The sequence below is a fragment of the Elephas maximus genome, chromosome 6, assembly GCF_024166365.1.
Source record: "Elephas maximus indicus isolate mEleMax1 chromosome 6, mEleMax1 primary haplotype, whole genome shotgun sequence".
NCBI lineage: Eukaryota > Metazoa > Chordata > Mammalia > Proboscidea > Elephantidae > Elephas > Elephas maximus.
This window is the reverse complement of record NC_064824.1, coordinates 5,180,896-5,199,364: the sequence shown is the minus strand read 5'-3', so window position 1 is coordinate 5,199,364 and position 18,469 is coordinate 5,180,896.

The following is an 18,469-nucleotide window of genomic DNA, read 5'->3' as shown; positions in this document are numbered from 1 at the left end:
ATTCCTGCTTTGCAAGAAGTGACTATATGCAGTAATATTATTGTAGGACCCATTTTTGTTCATGCAATTAGTTGCGTACATTTTCTGACAGACTAATATGTACATGAATGTTTTTTAAAAGCAAAGACGTTTTCCATGTAATCGCATTCCTTTGTAATCCATCCGTTGACAAATTTGTGTGTTTCTCTGCTTATTTTCTAAGGTCGTCCTCTGTTTTAAGATGATCAAGCATGTGAGTCAAAATATTTTCTGGATGAAATAAATACTAAAGGGTAATTAAAGGCCATATGTGTGGCTGATGGCAATTGTTTTAGTTATCTAGTGCTGCCATAACAGAAATACCACAAGTGGATGGCTTTAACAAAGAGAAATTAATTTTCTCACAGTCTAGTAGGTTTTTTAGTAGGTTACAAGTCCAAATTCAGGGGGTCAGCTCTAGGGGAAGTCTTTCTCTCTGTGTCGACTCTGGAGGAAGGTCCTTGTCCTCAATCTTCCCCTGGTCCAGGAGCTTCTCAAGTGCAGGGAGCCCATGTCCAAAGGACACGCTCTGCTCCGGGTTCTGCTTTTTTGGTAGTATGAGGTCCCCAACTCTCTGCTTGCTTCCCTTTCCTTTTATCTCTTGAGAGATAAAAGGTGGTGCAGGCCACACCCCAGGGAAACTCCCTTTACCTTGGATCAGGGAGGCACCTGGGTAAGGGTGGTGTTACATTCCCACCCTCATCCTCTTTAACATAAAATTACAATCACAAAATGGAGGACAACCACACAATACTGAGAATTGTGGCCTAACCAAGTTGACACATTTTTGGGAGGACACAATTCAATCCATGACAGCAGTGTTCCCAGTTGAACTTTTTATTCCTGCTACGTGAAAAGTGAATAAAAATATGACTAAAATTGCTGTTCTGTATATGCTTGCTGATGACCTTCCGTACCAGGTGAAGGTCATTACAAATCTACTAAACTAACCCAGGAAGCACTAAACCATAGTCTCTTTGTGAGGAGGCAGTTCTTTGGACCAGCCTAGCACCCATATCTTCCCTGTTCCTCCCCCTGCTAACATCTTTTGGCTTTGGAACAAACCACTATCACCCCACCCCTTCCTGATGCCTGATGTTTGCAGCAGGGTTAAAGGGATACAGTTCCAGGCTAGACACCAAAGTGTCTAACCAGCCCCCCTCTTTAGGTAGTCAGGAGGGAAAATCTACTTTGCCCTCCCTGCAGCAAGTCACATAGGCTTTGGGGTATAAGAATGGCTGCGAGAGGGACTTAAGAGTCCTCTTCTACGTTGGCATGTGGGAACACAAGTAGCAGAGTATTCCATCTCACCCAACTGGCCAAGGAAGATCGGCTGGAGGAAGGAGCCGTGTGAGTCCCTGGCCTATGGTGCAAAGTGGGGAACCCATTCAGGAGTTGTTATCTTCGCCCAGACAGCCTTTTCAGATCAAAGGGGGACGAGCTCAAAAATGGATTCACATTTGTTCTGGTGTGCTGTCTGCTTCTTTTTGAAAGTAATAAAAGCTACTTTCCTTGTGCTAATGCTCCAGGAGCAACTTATGTGTGTAGGCTCTAATCAGACAGACATGATATTCATGGAGGGACCACTATTAGTGACTGGTGCCCCCTTTCTAATGGCCTTCTGGCTATTTAGGATCCTGCGACCTCCAAGGAGACAACGTATGAGTGTCTCACACCCTTTGATTTAGAACTTGGCTGACTTTGGAACATGCTGGACTTTTATGAGGTTGGCCTGATAGATGGTAAGATTTGCAATCACCAAAAAGGTGGGGCTCCAAGGACTCAGTCCTTTGATTCAGAAAAGGAATAACCCCTTTCATTTGTAGAGGGCTTTGACAATTAAAAACCATTTTGATTTCCAATATTTTATTTGCACCTCTTAACTGCCAGCACCCACCAGCCAGAGACCACCAGGAACACAACAGACAGAGGTGGATTCATTATTTGCTGCTACAGGGAGGTCACAGGGTGAGTCTTGGTCACAGAGTATCTGAAGGGGCTTACTTTAGGATTGCGCTTCTGTTGGGTGACTTTGGGGAGAGCTCAAGGAAGCATTTGTGGTCATTTCTGTGGTGGCCTGGTGTTTTGTTTTCACCTCTGTTCAGCCATGGCTAAGACGTGGGCTTGCTTTAGTCTTGTTGCATCATGACCAGAGAGTCACTGATGAATGTTGCTACTCAGTGAAATTGGGCTATGCAGAGGAAATCCTACAGCAGGACTGATAGCAACCAGGCTGATTACCAGCTGGTCTGCCCTCTGATAGTGATTCCCAAGAGAGACATGATGCCTGGCATAGAGTAGGCACTAAAGAAATATATTAGTGGAATGAAGGCAGGGCAGGTGGAAGGGAATAACTGAGTGGGTTACCATGATTATCAGCATTTTATAAGTGAGAAAATTCAAGCTCAGAAAGGGTTGCAGGGAAGAGAAAGGTCATTTCCACTGGGCTTGGGAGGCAGAGAGGACTCCCTGTGTGCCTCTCAACAACTCAACTAGGCACCGGTGCCCCCTTTACATATGTGGACACTGAGGCTCAGGGAGAGGAAGTAGCTCACTCAAAGGCACATGAGTAGGAATAAAATTGGGATTTGGCCCTTGTTATGTGATTCCAAATCACCGGGTCTTTCCACCATGCCAGTGTGCCTGGGTTAGCACCCAAAGAAATGTGAAGGAAGGGCCGTTGTGCAAAGGAGTCTTTGGCATGTCTGTTAATACCCACTCCCACCTTGGCATAGAAGGAAGCTGAGCCTGGGTCCCAAAGCTGGTGGGGCCCTGGCATTGGGAGTGAGCCTGGGCTCCCCCCACCCTCCCTCCCTGCCCATGAGAAAGGACAGAGGCCCTGCCCGGACCCTCTCAGGAAGTGTCCGGCCAGCCCAGCATCAAGTCTCTGCTCACACAAACTGCAGAGGAAAGACAAACAGAAGTAAACACAAGCCAAGATGGGAGAAGGCCTGGGCCTTGCCCTGTGGGAGGAGCTCAGCCTGAAGGAAGAGGTGGCACTGCAGCTTCCTGGAAGAGGCATCCCTGGGCTGAGTGCAGAAGGGCAGGAGAGCATGAAGCAGCCTGATGCCTTTAGTGGGCAATAAGCCACAAGACAGGCTTGACTCTTCATAACAGTGTGGAAAACCAGAGGCTCAAAGATGGCACGAAGTTAATGGTGGCATAGCTGACTAGAGACCCTGGGAGGCCTTTGTCTAGAAATGGAAATACATATACCCTAGCAGATCTGTGGGCACTGGGGAGCTGATCACCCTGACCTCTCAGACATGGAAATGCTATTCTGCCCTACCAGTGGCCCCTCCCTGGCAGAGTTCACTCCACTCTGCTCTCAGCACTCAAGAGAAGGCCCATACCTGGCCTTAGGCCAGACTCTGGTGGTCAGCATACCCAGTTGACTCCCCCAAGCTACATATGGCATTTAGACAGAAATGAGGGGTCAGGCGCCTTGACAGAGGTCTGGGCAGGGCTCAATGTGCCCTCAGAGGACTTCAGAGTCCCATGTGTCACACTGGCTTTCCATAGATAACACCTGACACCAGCGGAGACACCTTTCACCCCATGGCAGGAAGCTCATCAACCACTGCTTCTCTCTCTAAACCCCTTCGTCTCTCATCTAGGCGTTGTCAGACCCTGAAATAAATCAGGTTTCCTCCATCTCCTTTCAGGACTGAATTTAATCTTGTAATTATGTTTTTTTTTTTTTTCATGTTGTTACGTTGCTGTTGTTTTTTTTTTTTAATAACTTTTATTAAGCTTCAAGTGAACGTTTACAAATCCAATCAGTCTGTCACATATAAGTTTACATACATCTCACTCCCTACTTGCTCTCCCCCTCTTGAGTCAGCCCTTTCAGTCTCTCCTTTCTTGACAATTTTGCTGGCTTCCCTCTCTCTCTATCCTCCCATCCCCCCTCCAGACAAGAGTTGCCAACACAATCTCAAGTGTCCACCTGATATAATTAGCTCACTCTTCATCAGCGTCTCTCTCCCACCCGCTGACCAGTCCCTTTCATTTCTGATGAGTTGTCTTCGGGGATGGTTCCTGTCCTGTGTCAACAGAAGGTCTGAGGAGCATGACCGCCGGGATTCCTCCAGTCTCAGTCAGACCATTAAGTTTGGTCTTTTTATGAGAATTTGGGGTCTGTATCCCACTGATCTCCTGCTCCCTCAGGGGTCCTCTGCTGTGCTCCCTGTCAGGGCAGTCATCGATTGTGGCCGGGCACCAACTAGTTCTTCTGGTCTCAGGATGATGTAGGTCTCTGGTTCATGTGGCCCTTTCTGTCTCTTGGGCTCTTAGTTGTCGTGTGGCCTTGGTGTTCTTCATTTTCCTCTGCTCCAGGTGGGTTGAGACCAATTGCTGCATCTTAGATGGCCGCTTGTTAGCATTTAAGACCCCAGACGCCACATTTCAAAGTGGGATGCAGAATGATTTCATAATAGAATTATTTTGCCAATTGACTTAGAAGTCCCCGCAAACCATGTTCCCCAGACCCCCGCGCTTGCTCCGCTGACCTTTGAAGCATTCATTTTATCCTGGAAACTTCTTTGCTTTTGGTCCAGTCCAATTGAGCTGACCTTCCATGTATTGAGTGTTGTCTTTCCCTTCACCTAAAGCAGTTCTTATCTACTGATTATTCAATAAAAAACCCTCTCCCACCCTCCCTCCCTCCCCCCCTCGTAACCACAAAAGTATGTGTTCTTCTCAGGTTTACTATTTCTCAAGATCTTATAATAGTGGTCTTATACAATATTTGTCCTTTTGCCTCTGTCTAATTTCGCTCAGCATAATGCCTTCCAGGTTCCTCCATGTTATGAAATGTTTCACAGATTCGTCACTGTTCTTCATCAATGCGTAGTATTCCATTGTGTGAATATACCACAATTTATTTACCCATTCATCCGTTGATGGACACCTTGGTTGCTTCCAACTTTTTGCTATTGTAAACAGAGCTGCAATAAACATGGGTGTGCATGTATCTGTTTGTATGAAGGCTCTTGTATCTCTAGGGTATATTCCTAGGAGTGGGATTTCTGGGTTGTATGGTAGTTCTATTGCTAACTGATAACGCCAGATAGATTTCCAAAGTGGTTGTACCATTTTACATTCCTACCAGCAGTGTATGAGAGTTCCAATCTCTCCGCAGCCTCTCCAACATTTATTATTTTGTGTTTTTTGGATTAATGCCAGGCTAGTTGGTGTGAGATGGAATCTCATCGTAGTTTTAATTTGCATTTCTCTAATGGCTAATGATCGAGAGCATTTTCTCATGTGTCTGTTGGCTGCCTGAATATCTTCTTTAGTGAAATGTGTGTTCATATCCTTTGCCCACTTCTTGATTGGGTTGTTTGTCTTTTTGTGGTTGAGTTTTGACAGAATCATGTAGATTTTAGAGATCAGGCGCTGGTCGGAGATGTCATAGCTGAAAATTCTTTCCCAATCTGTAGGTGCTCTTTTTACTCTTTTGGAGAAGTCTTTAGATGAGCATAGGTGTTTGATTTTTAGGAGCTCCCAGTTATCGGGTTTCTCTTCATCATTTTTGGTAATGTTTTGTATTCTGTTTATACCTTGTATTAGGGCTCCTAGGGTTGTCCCAATTTTTTCTTCCATGATCTTTATCGTTTTAGTCTTTATGTTTAGGTCTTTGATCCACTTGGAGTTGGTTTTTGTGCATGGTGTGAGGTATGGGTCCTGTTTCATTTTTTTGCAAATGGATATCCAGTTATGCCAGCACCATTTGTTAAAAAGACTATCTTTTCCCCAGTTAATTGACACTGGTCCTTTGTCAAATATCAGCTGCTCATACGTGGATGGATCTATGTCTGGGTTCTCAATTCTGTTCCATTGGTCTATGTGTCTGTTGTTGTACCAATACCAGGCTGTTTTGACTACTGTGGCTGTATAATAGGTTCTGAAGTCAGGTAAGGTGAGGCCTCCCACTTTCTTCTTCTTTTTCAGTAGTGCTTTGCTTATCCGGGGCTTCTTTCCCTTCCATATGAAATTGGTGATTTGTTTCTCTATCCCCTTAAAATATGACACTGGAATTTGGATTGGAAGTGCGTTAAATGTATAGATGGCTTTTGGTAGAATAGACATTTTTACTATGTTAAGTCTTCCTATCCATGAGCAGGGTATGTTTTTCCACTTAAGTATGTCCTTTTGAATTTCTTGTAGTAGAGCTTTGTAGTTTTCTTTGTATAGGTCTTTTACATCCTTGGTAAGATTTATTCCTAAGTATCTTATCTTCTTGGGGGCTACTGTGAATGGTATTGATTTGGTTATTTCCTCTTCGGTGTTCTTTTTGTTGATGTAGAGGAATCCAAGTGATTTTTGTATGTTTATTTTATAACCTGAGACTCTGCCAAACTCTTCTATTAGTTTCAGTAGTTTTCTGGAGGATTCCTTAGGGTTTTCTGTATATATAATCATGTCATCTGCAAATAGTGATAACTTTACTTCTTCCTTGCCAATCCAGATACCTTTTATTTCTTTGTCTAGCCTAATTGCCCTGGCTAAGACTTCCAACACGATGTTGAATAAGAGCGGTGATAAAGGGCATCCTTGTCTGGTTCCCGTTCTCAAGGGAAATGCTTTCAGGTTCTCTCCATTTAAAGTGATATTGGCTGTTGGCTTTGCATAGATGCCCTTTATTATGTTGGGGAATTTTCCTTCAATTCCTATTTTGGAAAGAGTTTTTATCGTGAATGGGTGTTGGACTTTGTCAAATGCCTTTTCTGCATCAATTGATAAGATCATGTGGTTTTTGTCTTTTGTTTTATTTATGTGATGGATTACATTAATGGTTTTTCTGATATTAAACCAGCCTTGCATACCTGGTATAAATCCCACTTGATCACGGTGAATAATTTTTTTGATGTGTTGTTGGATTCTATTGTCTAGAATTTTGTTGAGGATTTTTGCATCAATGTTCATGAGGGATATAGGTCTATAATTTTCTTTTTTTGTAATGTCTTTACCTGGTTTTGGTATCAGGGAGATGGTGGCTTCATAGAATGAGTTGGGTAGTATTCCGTCATTTTCTATGCTTTGGAATACCTTTAGTAATAGTGGTGTTAACTCTTCTCTGAAAGTTTGGTAGAACTCTGCAGTGAAGTCGTCCGGGCCAGGGCTTTTTTTTGTTGGGAGTTTTTTGATTACCTTTTCAATCTCTTTTTTTGTTATGGGTCTATTTAGTTGTTCTACTTCTGAATGTGTTAGTTTAGGTAGGTAGTGTTTTTCCAGGAATTCATCCATTTCTTCTAGGTTTTCAAATTTGTTAGAGTATAATTTTTCATAATAATCTGAAATGATTCTTTTAATTTCATTTGGTTCTGTTGTGATGTGGTCCTTCTCATTTCTTATTCGGGTTATTTGTTTCCTTTCCTGTATTTCTTTAGTCAGTCTAGCCAATGGTTTATCAATTTTGTTAATTTTTTCAAAGAACCAGCTTTTGGCTTTGTTAATTCTTTCAATTGTTTTTCTGTTCTCTAATTTATTTAGTTCAGCTCTAATTTTTATTATTTGTTTTCTTCTGGTACCTGATGGATTCTTTTGTTGCTCAGTTTCTATTTGTTCAAGTTGTAGGGACAGTTCTCTGATTTTGGCTCTTTCTTCTGTTTGTATGTGTGCATTTATTGATATAAATTGGCCTCTGAGCACTGCTTTTGCTGTGTCCCAGAGGTTTTGATAGGAAGTATTTTCATTCTCGTTGCTTTCTATGAATTTCCTTATTCCTTCCTTGATGTCTTCTATAACCCAGTCTTTTTTCCGGAGGGTATTGTTCATTTTCCAAGTATTTGATTTCTTTTCCCTAGTATTTCTGTTATTGATCTCTAGTTTTATTGCCCTGTGGTCTGAGAAGATGCTTTGTAATATTTCGATGTTTTGGACTCTGCAAAGGTTTGTTTTATGACCTAATATGTGGTCTATTCTAGAGAATGTTCCATGTGCGCTAGAAAAAAAAGTATATTTTGCAGCAGTTGGGTGGAGAGTTCTGTATAAGTCAATGAGGTCAAGTTGGTTGATTGTTGTAATTAGATCTTCCGTGTCTCTATTGAGCTTCTTACTGGATGTCCTGTTCTTCTCCGAAAGTGGTGTGTTGAAGTCTCCTACTATAATTGTGGAGGTATCTATCTCGCTTTTCAATTCTGTTAAAATTTGATTTATGTATCTTGCAGCCCTGTCATTGGGTGCATAAATATTTAATATGGTTATGTCTTCCTGATCAATTGTCCCTTTTATCATTATATAGTGTCCTTCTTTATCCTTTGTGGTGGATTTAAGTCTAAAGTCTATTTTGTCAGAAATTAATATGGCTACTCCTCTTCTTTTTTGCTTATTGTTTGCTTGATATACTTTTTTCCATCCTTTGAGTTTTAGATTGTTTGTGTCTCTAAGACTAAGGTGTGTCTCTTGCAGGCAGCATATAGATGGATCATGTTTCTTTATCCAGTCTGTGACTCTCTGTCTGTTTATTGGTGCATTTAGTCCATTTACATTCAGGGTAATTATAGATAAATAAGTTTTTAGTGCTGTCATTTTGATGCCTTTTTATGTGTGTTGTTGACAATTTCATTTTTCCACATACTTTTTTGTGCTGAGGCATTTTTCTTAGTAAATTGTGAGATCCTCATTTTCATAGTGCTTGACTTTATGTTAGTTGAGTCGTTACGTTTTTCTTGGTTTTTATCTTGAGCTGTAGAGTTGTTATACCTTTTTGTGGTTACCTTATTATTTACCCCTATTTTTCTAAGTAAAAACCTAACTTGTATCGTTCTATATCGCCTTGTATCACTCTCCATATGGCAGTTCAATGCCTCCTGTATTTAGTCCCTCTTTTTGATTATTGTGATCTTTTACCTATTGACTTCCATGATTCCCTGTTATGTGTATTTTTTTTTTAATTAATCTTAATTTGTTTGTTTTTGTGATTTCCCTATTTGAGTTGATATCAGGACGTTCTGTTTTGTGACCTTGTGTTGTGCTGATATCTGATATTATTGGTTCTCTGACCTAACAATATCCTTTAGTATTTCTTGTAGCTTTGGTTTGGTTTTTGCAAATTCTCTAAACTTGTGTTTGTCTGTAAATATCTTAATTTCGCCTTCATATTTCAGAGAGAGTTTTGCTGGATATATGATCCTTGGCTGGCAGTTTTTCTCCTTCAGTGTTCTGTATATGTCGTCCCATTCCCTTCTTGCCTGCATGGTTTCTGCTGAGTAGTCAGAACATATTCTTATTGATTCTCCCTTGAAGGAAACCTTTCTTTTCTCCCTGGCTGTTTTTAAAATTTTCTGTTTATCTTTGGTTTTGGCGAGTTTGATGATAATATGTCTTGGTGTTTTTCTTTTTGGATCAATCTTAAATGGGGTTCGATGAGCATCTTGGATAGATATCCTTTCGTCTTTCATGATGTCAGGGAAGTTTTGTGTCAGGAGTTCTTCAACTATTTTCTCTGTGTTTTCTGTCCCCCCTCCCTGTTCTGGGACTCCAATCACCCGCAGGTTATCCTTCTTTAAAGAGTCCCACATAATTCTTAGGGTTTCTTCATTTTATTTTAATTCTTTTATCTGATTTTTTTTCAGCTATGTTGGTGTTGATTCCCTGGTCCTCCAGATGTCCCAGTCTGCATGCTAATTGCTCGAGTCTGCTCCTCTGACTTCCTAGTGCGTTGTCTAATTCTGTAATTTTATTGTTAGTCTTTTGGATTTCTACATGTTGTCTCTCTATGGATTCTTGCAACTTATTAATTTTTCCACTATGTTCTTGAATAATCTTTTTGAGTTCTTCAACAGTTTTATCAGTGTGTTCCTTGGCTTTTTCTGCAGTTATCCTAATTTCATTTGTGATATCATTAAGCATTCTGTAAATTAGTTTTGTATATTCTGTATCTGATAATTCCAAGATTGTATCTTCATTTGGGAAAGATTTTGATTCTTTTGTTTGGGGGTTTGGAGAAGCTGTCATGGTCTGCTTCTTTAAGTGGTTTGATATGGATTGTTGTCTCCGAGCCATCACTGGGAAACTAGTTTTTCCAGAAAATCCGCTAAAAAAAAATGCAGTCAGATCCCTATCAGAGTTCTCCCTCTGGCTCAGGCTATTCAGATGTTAATGAAGCCGCCTGGGGAGGGTGGGGGAGGGAACAGAGAGATAGGAGAGTAGCACCTCAGAATATAGCCAGAGTTGCTTGTCTTGCTTGGAATGACTATTATATCTGAGACTCCCGCGGGGCGCGTCGCCTATGTGTGCTGGCTGTGTGGAGATTGCCCCCGGGGGGTCTGGCCCGCTGGAGTCATGGTCAGATCCTCCGCTTCCAGCCCCACGCCCAGCGTCAAGACTCCCCTACTGGGACGGTGCACTCTCGACTCCAAAATCAGTCACTGCCTCCCGGGGACTTCTCGTCCCTCCAGCCGCGTGGCCGTGCCGCCCCCGAGAACCAGTTGGGCCTCCTCCCGGGGTTAGTTCAGATGGGTGGAGCAGGTCCCTGTGTTTGTGCCGTGACCAAGTGTTCTGGCTGGGACGCTGTTCTCCCTGCTCCAATACCAGTTGCTGCCTCCCAGGGACTTCTACCGGCTGCGTCCCACGCCGCCCGCGCAACCCGGCTGGTCCCCTTCCCGGGGTTAGTTCAGGGGGGTGGAGCAACTCTCCGTGTTTATGCCGTACCTGCGTCCAGTCCAAATCCCTGCGGGACGGTTCCCCGGCTTGGACGCTGCTCTTTCTGCTCCAAGACCAGTCACTGCCTCCCGGGGACTTCTCCTACCGGCTGCGTCCCACGCCGCCCGTGGAACCGGCTGGTCCCCCTCCCGGGGTTAGTTCTGGGGGGCGGAGCAGCTCTCTGTGCTTGTGCCGTACCTGACTGGTACGCTGGCTCCAGGCTCTGGAAACAATCGCTGCTTCCCCGTATTAGTTCGTTCTCCGTCTCTAAATCTGTGTTTGTTGTTCAGGGTTCGTAGATTGTTATGTATGTGGTCGATTCACTTGTTTTTCCGTGTCTTTGTTGTAAGAGGGATCCGAGGTAGTGTCTGCCTAGTCCGCCATCTTGGCTCCGTCCCCCTGTAATTATGTTTTTAATAAACTGCTTCTGACTTTCAGTAAAACACCAAGGTGAAATTAGAATCCTGTTCCCACACTTTGTAAATTAGTGCTTCATGGTTTGGGGGAGTTTGTTTGCTTATTTTTTTGTTTTCAGTGCCTACATAGCGACTTTGAACAGCTGTGGTACTTCTACTGTGAAGCAGAGAGGAGAGTGTGTGCATGTATGAAAAGTCTCCCTTAGTTTTCTTTCAAAATGACTAAGAGCAGAAAACCTGTGTAGATAGCATCTAGCAGATAACAGGACAGCAGAAGGAAAGGAAACGAGTCTTGTCGGATCTTAGCATCAAAGTTCCAGTGGACCCAAGACCTCAACTCCCCAAATCATTTGTGAGCATGTCCTTGGACACAGGCTTCTGTACCTTCTGAAGATAGCCATGAGGACAGGGTGTAGCCAGAAAAGCAAATAATAGCTGTGCTTGCAGGGGTAGGAGAGCAATACTGCTGGAAAAGAAAAGAGCTTGCATATGTTAGCAACTCCAGAAGTCAGGCTCTTGGAGGTTAACCCCCAGACTGGTCTGTGGTCCTTTTGCCTACTTCACCCAGTGCAACAAAGCACAAGTGACAGGAGCAGATATGGTGACCTGGCCCAAACCAATTGATTCACTGGTTAGTCAGCAATCAGCTTCTCTATCTCAAATATTTGAGCTAAGAGAATATAAGTAGTTGATGAGAGAAGCTTTAGCTAAAGGGGTCATGTTGAATTAGAGCTAGGGATCATATTGGACTGAGGCACAGGGAGATGAAGAGAGAGCACATACATTGAGGGGAGAAAGAAAGCCATAAGAGGAAATGATGGCAGCACTCAGGGGCAAAGAGCAGGCTCCCAGGTGCAGGGCTGTGCACCCGCTGTTCTTCCATGTTCTATTAGGATGCCTCCAGGAGCCTGTCTGATCCTCACAGCAATCCTGCATCATAGCAGATGAGGAAACTGAGGTATTAAGACTTTAAACAACTTATATCTGAGGTTATGCAAAAGATAGGGATTGAATTCCAAAATAACTAACTCCCAAAGCATCATCAAGTCTTGCTTTTTAATACCTCAGTTGTGCAACCTCAAGAGTGAAATTGGTGGGAAGGCCCTCCTGGCCTCGTTCATCATGTGAGTCATTCATTCATTCATTTGTCCAACAATTTGTAAAAGCACCTACTAAGTGTCAGGCACTTTGTAGGCACTGAGGAACTCTGAGTCTTGCGTTGCCCCCTGAGCTCCTGGTCACTAATCACCCTTTTTCTTGGGGAGGACTCTCCTGAGATCTGTCATACCTGAGTGCTACATAGACGCTCACCAGCCAGCCCAGCCCATTCTCCATCCTGGCCTGCCAAACCTGCCCATATACAACCTGGTTCTCTTTGTTCTGGCTCATTTTTTAAAAGAAAACTCAGGTTGACCCCGTGTACCACTCATTCATACTTTGCATCCTCTTTGTGCTTAGCACTCTTGCTCACACACTCACCCACATATGCCTGGAGAGACTGGACCTGGACAAATAACAAGGAAACCACCACTCTAGAAAGGTGTCCCGGCCTGACCTCTCTGGGAACCACAAACAGACACAACTGTAGGGGTGGTGGCGGGGGGATTTCTACCTGCCTGGTCCAGGCCCAATCCTGTCTTGATACAAGCCCCTGGAGGCACTGCCCAGGGAGGGGACTGATGAAGCTGAGAGAAAAACTACGGGGAGAGGGCATACCCTCTCTACCCTGTAAGAAGGGGTTTCATAATTTGTGTGTTCCTGACAGAGGTGAAGTGGCTCTTCTGCCTTCGAGATCTGGGGCCAGCTTCACTACACCACTAAGTCTCCATTTTCTTGTGCAAAATGGGGTAATAAGAGTAACTTATTACTCCTAGTGGCCCAATGGTTAAAGAGCTCAGCTGCTAACCAAAAGGTTGGCAGTTTGAATCTACCAGCTGCTCCTTGGAAACCCTATGGGGCAGCTGGTAGATTGGTCCTACAGGTTTGTTATGAGTTGGAACTGACTCAACAGCAACAGGTTTGGTTTCGTTTTTGGTTATTACTCCTAAGACTAAGGAAATGATAGATGCTAAGCACCTAGCACCATACCTGGCTAGAGGGATATTGCAATACCAATCATTTCTAATTATTAGGTACAAACAAATGCAAAGTCAGCAGAGTCCAATCTCCACTCCCTCCCATCAGGGACTGGAGATAGAGGGCTCATCTGGAGTCTTTGCTGTCATTCCTACTGCCTCCAGCTCTGGGCCTTTATTTCCAAGTCAGAGGTCTGGCTCATGGGTGCATTCATGGTGCATGGTGCAGTGCTAACTTCTGGAGTGTTCACAGCAGCCAGGGTGCAGTCTCTCCCCTCCAGGGCCCTCTGGGGAAAGGTACCAGCACTGACACCACTTTAGGGAACAAGGGCACAAGTTTAGGAAATTAAATAGAATTCTTGACAAAAATAATAAAGTTCATCAGACATTATCAAAAGTGAAATGATCCTTAGGCATAAAACTAACACAATGTAAAGAATTAGTGCATTGAAAATTACAAAATGCTGATAAAAGAAATCAAAGACTTAAAAGATTCGAGAAACACACCATGTTTATGGATTGGAAGACTCAACATAATAAAGATGACAATATTACCCATACTGGTCCATATAGATTTAATTCAATTCCTATCAAAACCCTAGCATGTTTTTTCATGAAAATAGTTATACATATTCTAAAATTTACATAGACAAATACCTAAATGTTAAACCTAAAAGTATAAAGTTCTTGGAAGAAAACATAGGGAAAAAATTATGGGACCTAATTAAAAAAATAGATTATCATACACAACTATAAATGCATGTGCAGCAGAGGACAAATTAGATAACTGGGACCTCATAAAAATTAAATACTTAGGCTCATTAAAAGACTTTATCAAAAGACTAAAAAACAACCTACAGACTGGGAAAAAATCTTCAGAAATGACAAATCCAATAAGGGTCTAATCTCAGATATATAGAAAATGTTAACAACAAAAAGACAACCCAGTTAAAAAATGGGCAAAGGATATGAACAGACACATCGCCAAAGAGGACATTCAAGCTGCCAATGAAAACACGAGAAGATGCTAATGATCATTAGCCATTAGAGAGATGAATATTAAAACCATATTGAGATACCATTTCACCCCTGCTAAAAAGGTGCTGACAAAAAAAAGGGGGGGAGGGGAGGTTGGAACTCTTATCCACTGCCTGTGGGATTGTAAAATGTTACAACCACCGTGGAAAACAGTATGGTGCTTCCTTAAAAAACTAGAAATAGAGAGGCGGAGCCAAGATGGCAGAATAGACAGATGCTTCCGGCGAGCCCTCTTTACAACAAAGACCGGAAAAAACTAGTGAACAAGTATATTTGTGATAAGCTGGGAGCCCTGAGTATCGAAGGCAAGCTTAGACAATGAACTGAGGGCCAGGGGGAAGAAGAGACCATTCAGAAATGGAGAGGAGTTACCAGACCTGAATTGCGGGGAGCCCTTAGGCACCATTCCAGGAGCGGTGGTGGCTGGCTGGTACTAGCGTTCGGCTGCAGTATCCTCAGGGAGAAGCAGCCTGCTGCACAGCCTACTCCTACCTCCAGAACCTGAGTAGAACGGCGATCCTGGCAAAAGCCAAGTACTTGCATATATTTTACCGCACTCCCCCAACCCCCAAGCCGACTTCAGCGGCTAAATCCCTGGGCCTGAGATAGGCCCTGTTGAGCACCTAGAGCCATCCTTCCGGCCTTAGGGAAGGAAAAAATTTGCAACTGGGGGGAAAAGATCATTTATTAGCTCCATCAACCAGGGGAGCTCAGGACAGAAGCGGCTCCTGTCCAGGCATAAACCGTCTGTGGACTTTGAGCACCTTTCCCTTCTGCATGGACCTGTGTGGGCCTATCTTGGGAGAATAGGCCCTTGTTGGCAAACTCCAACCATTTCAGCTGTGCAGTGGAGAGGTGGGCGTTTGATGTTTGACATTGCTTTGCCTATTAAACAAGGCCCTCACCTACCCACATCAGGGACCTAAGGACTGGTAGCTCCACTCAGGTCACCCAGACACCCGTGACAGGGGTCCAAAGATAACTGGTACCTCCCAGTCCTTACAACCAAAAACACTGGGTGCCCATGGTCTGTCTGCAAAACCCACCCACCAGCACGCTCTAGGGAACAGAGATGCGTTTTGCTCAGAGACACTCGGGGGTCCATTCCCAGCTCCCTGCCTTTTCAGAGCGTGATCTCCTGCTGCAATCAGATACCGGTATATACGCCGATCACCCCTGCCCCTCTGACTGTAGGACAGAGCCTGTACCACACACTTGATGATCAGCTACCTGGAAACCTGAGCTGAATTCATACAAGAAAACTGAATGGACTCCTAGACTGATGTACCTGATAACAGCTCTAGCCAGCTGGGGGCAGGACACCAGAGCTCCAAAGGCGAAAATAATAAAGCTAGCTCACTGAAGGAACCCATAGGGGTATAGCAAAACAAAACAAAGCAAGCAGCTATGACACAGAAAGCAAGCATAAACTAATACAATAACTTATAGATGGCTCAGAGACAACAGTCAATACCAAGTCGCATAAAGAAACAGACCATGATCACCTCGACAGGCTCCCAAAACAAAGAATCCAGGGATCTTCTACATGAAAGTGTATTCCTGGAGTTACCGGATGCAGAATACAAAAGTTTAATACACAGAACCCTTCAAGGCATCAGGAAGGAAATGAGGCAGTACGCAGAACAAGCCAAGGAACACACAGATAAAAAAATTGAAGAAATTAGGAAGATTATTCAGGAACATAATTGAAAGTTTAATAAGCTGGAAAAATCCATGGACAGACAGCAATCAGAAATTCAGAACATTAACAATAAAATTACAGAATTAGGTAACTCAATAGAAAGTCAGAGGAGCAGAATTGAGCAAGTAGAAGCTAGAATTCTGAACTTGAAGATAAATCACTTGGCACTAATATATTTGAAGAAAAATCAGATAAAAGAATTTAAAAAGATGAAGAAACCTTAAAAATCACATGGGACGCTATCAAGAGAAATAACCTACGAGTGATTGGAATACCAGAACAGGGAGGGATAACAGAAAATACAGAGAGAATTGTTGAAGATTTGTTGGCAGAAAACTTCCCTGATATTGTGAAAGGTGAGAACATATCTATCCAAGATGCTCATTGAACTCCACATAAGGAAGATCTTAAAAGAAAGTCACCAAGACATATTATAATTGAACTTGCCAAAACCAAAGTTAAAGAGAGAATGATAGGAGCAGTGAGGGATAAATGAAAAGTCACCTACAAAAGAGAGCCAATAAGAATAAACTCGGACTACTCGGCAGAAACTGTGCAGGCAAGAAGGCAATGGGATGACATTTAAAAAAATTGAAGGAAAAAATTGCCTGCCAAGAATCATATATCCAGCGAATCATCTTAAACATGAAGGTGAAATTAAGACATTTCCAGATAAACACAAGTTGAGGGAATTCATAAAAACCAAACCAAAACTACAAGAAATACTAAAGGGAGTTCTTTGGTTAGAAAATCAATAATATCAGGTATCAACCCAAGACTAGAACACTGGGCAGAGCAACCAGAAGTCAACCCAGACAGGGAAATCCAAAAAAACAAAGCAAGATTATTCCAAAAAAAAAAAAAGGTTCAAAACACGGTAACACTGATGTTATTATATAAAAAAAAATAACATTAAAATAATACAGAGGGACTAAGAAATGTAATCATACACCTTCCACATGGAGAGGAAGATACGGCGATACAAAGAAATAAAAGCTATTTTTAAATTTAGAAAAATAGGGGTAAATAATAAGGTAACTACAAAGGAGACAAACTATCCTACTCATCAAAATACAATACAAGGGAAAAATAGAGACTCAGCAGAAACAAAATCAACAACAACAAATATGAGGAACAGACAATATATAAAGATAATCTATTCAGCACATAAAATTAAGTGGGAAAAAGAAACTGTCAACAACACACAAAAAAAGACATCAAAATGATAGCACTATATTCATAAAAAAAGAAAAAAAATTTTATTCATACCTCTCCATAATTACCCTGAATGTAAATGGTCTGAACGCACCAATAAAGAGACAGAGAGTGGCAGGATGGATCAAAAAACAAGATCCATCTCTATGCTGCCTGCAAGAGACACACCTTAGAGACACAAACTAAAACTCAAAGGATGGAAAAAAATGTATCAAGCAAACAACAATCAAAAAAGAGCAGAAGTGGCAATATTAATTTCTGACAAAATAGACTTTAAAGTTAATTCCATCAGAAAGGATAAGGAAGGACACTATATAATGATTAAAGGGACAATAGACCAAGAAGATATAACCATATTAAATATTTATGCACCCAATGGCAGGGCCGCAAGATAGATAAAACACTCTATCAGCACTGAAAAGTGAGATAGACAGCTTCACAATAATAGTAGGAGACTTCGACACACCACCTTCGGTGAAGGACAGGACATCCAGAGAGAAGCTCAATAAAGACATGGAAGATCTAAATGCCACACTCAACCAGCTTGACCTCATAGACATATACAGAGCATTCCAGCCAAGAGCAACTAAGTATACTTTCCTTTCTAGTGCACACGAAACATTCTCTAGAATAGACCACATATTAGGTCATAAAGCAAGCCTTAGCAGAATCCAAAACATTGAAATATTACAAAGCATCTTCTCTGATCATAAGGCCATAAATGTGGAAATCAATAACAGGAAAAGCAGGGAAAAGAAATCAAACACTTGGAATATGAACAATACCCTGCTCAAAAAAGACTGCATTATAGAAGACTTTAAGGATGGAATAAAGAAATTCAGAGAATCCAATGAGAATGAAAACACTTCCTATCAGAACCTTTGGGACACAGCAAAAGCGGTGCTCAGAGGCCAATTTATATCAACAAGTGCACACATCCAAGAAGAAGAAAGGGCCAAAATCAAAGAATTATCCCTACAACTTGAACAAATAGAAAGAGAGCAACAAAAGAAACCCACAGGCACCAGAAGAAAACAAATAATAAAAATTAGAGCTGAACTAAATGAAATAGAAAACAGAAAAACAATTGAAAGAATTAACAAGACCAAAAGCTGGTTTTTTGAAAAATGCAACAAAATTGATAAACCATTGGCCAAACTGACAAAAGAAAAACAGGAGAAGGAGCAAATAACCTGAATAAGAAATGAGATGGGCGATATTACAACATACCCAACTGAAATTAAAAGAATCATATCAGATTACTATGAAAAACTGCACTCGAACAAATTTGAAAACCTAGAAGAAATGGATGAATTCCTAAAAGCACACTACCTACCTAAACTAACACAGAGGTA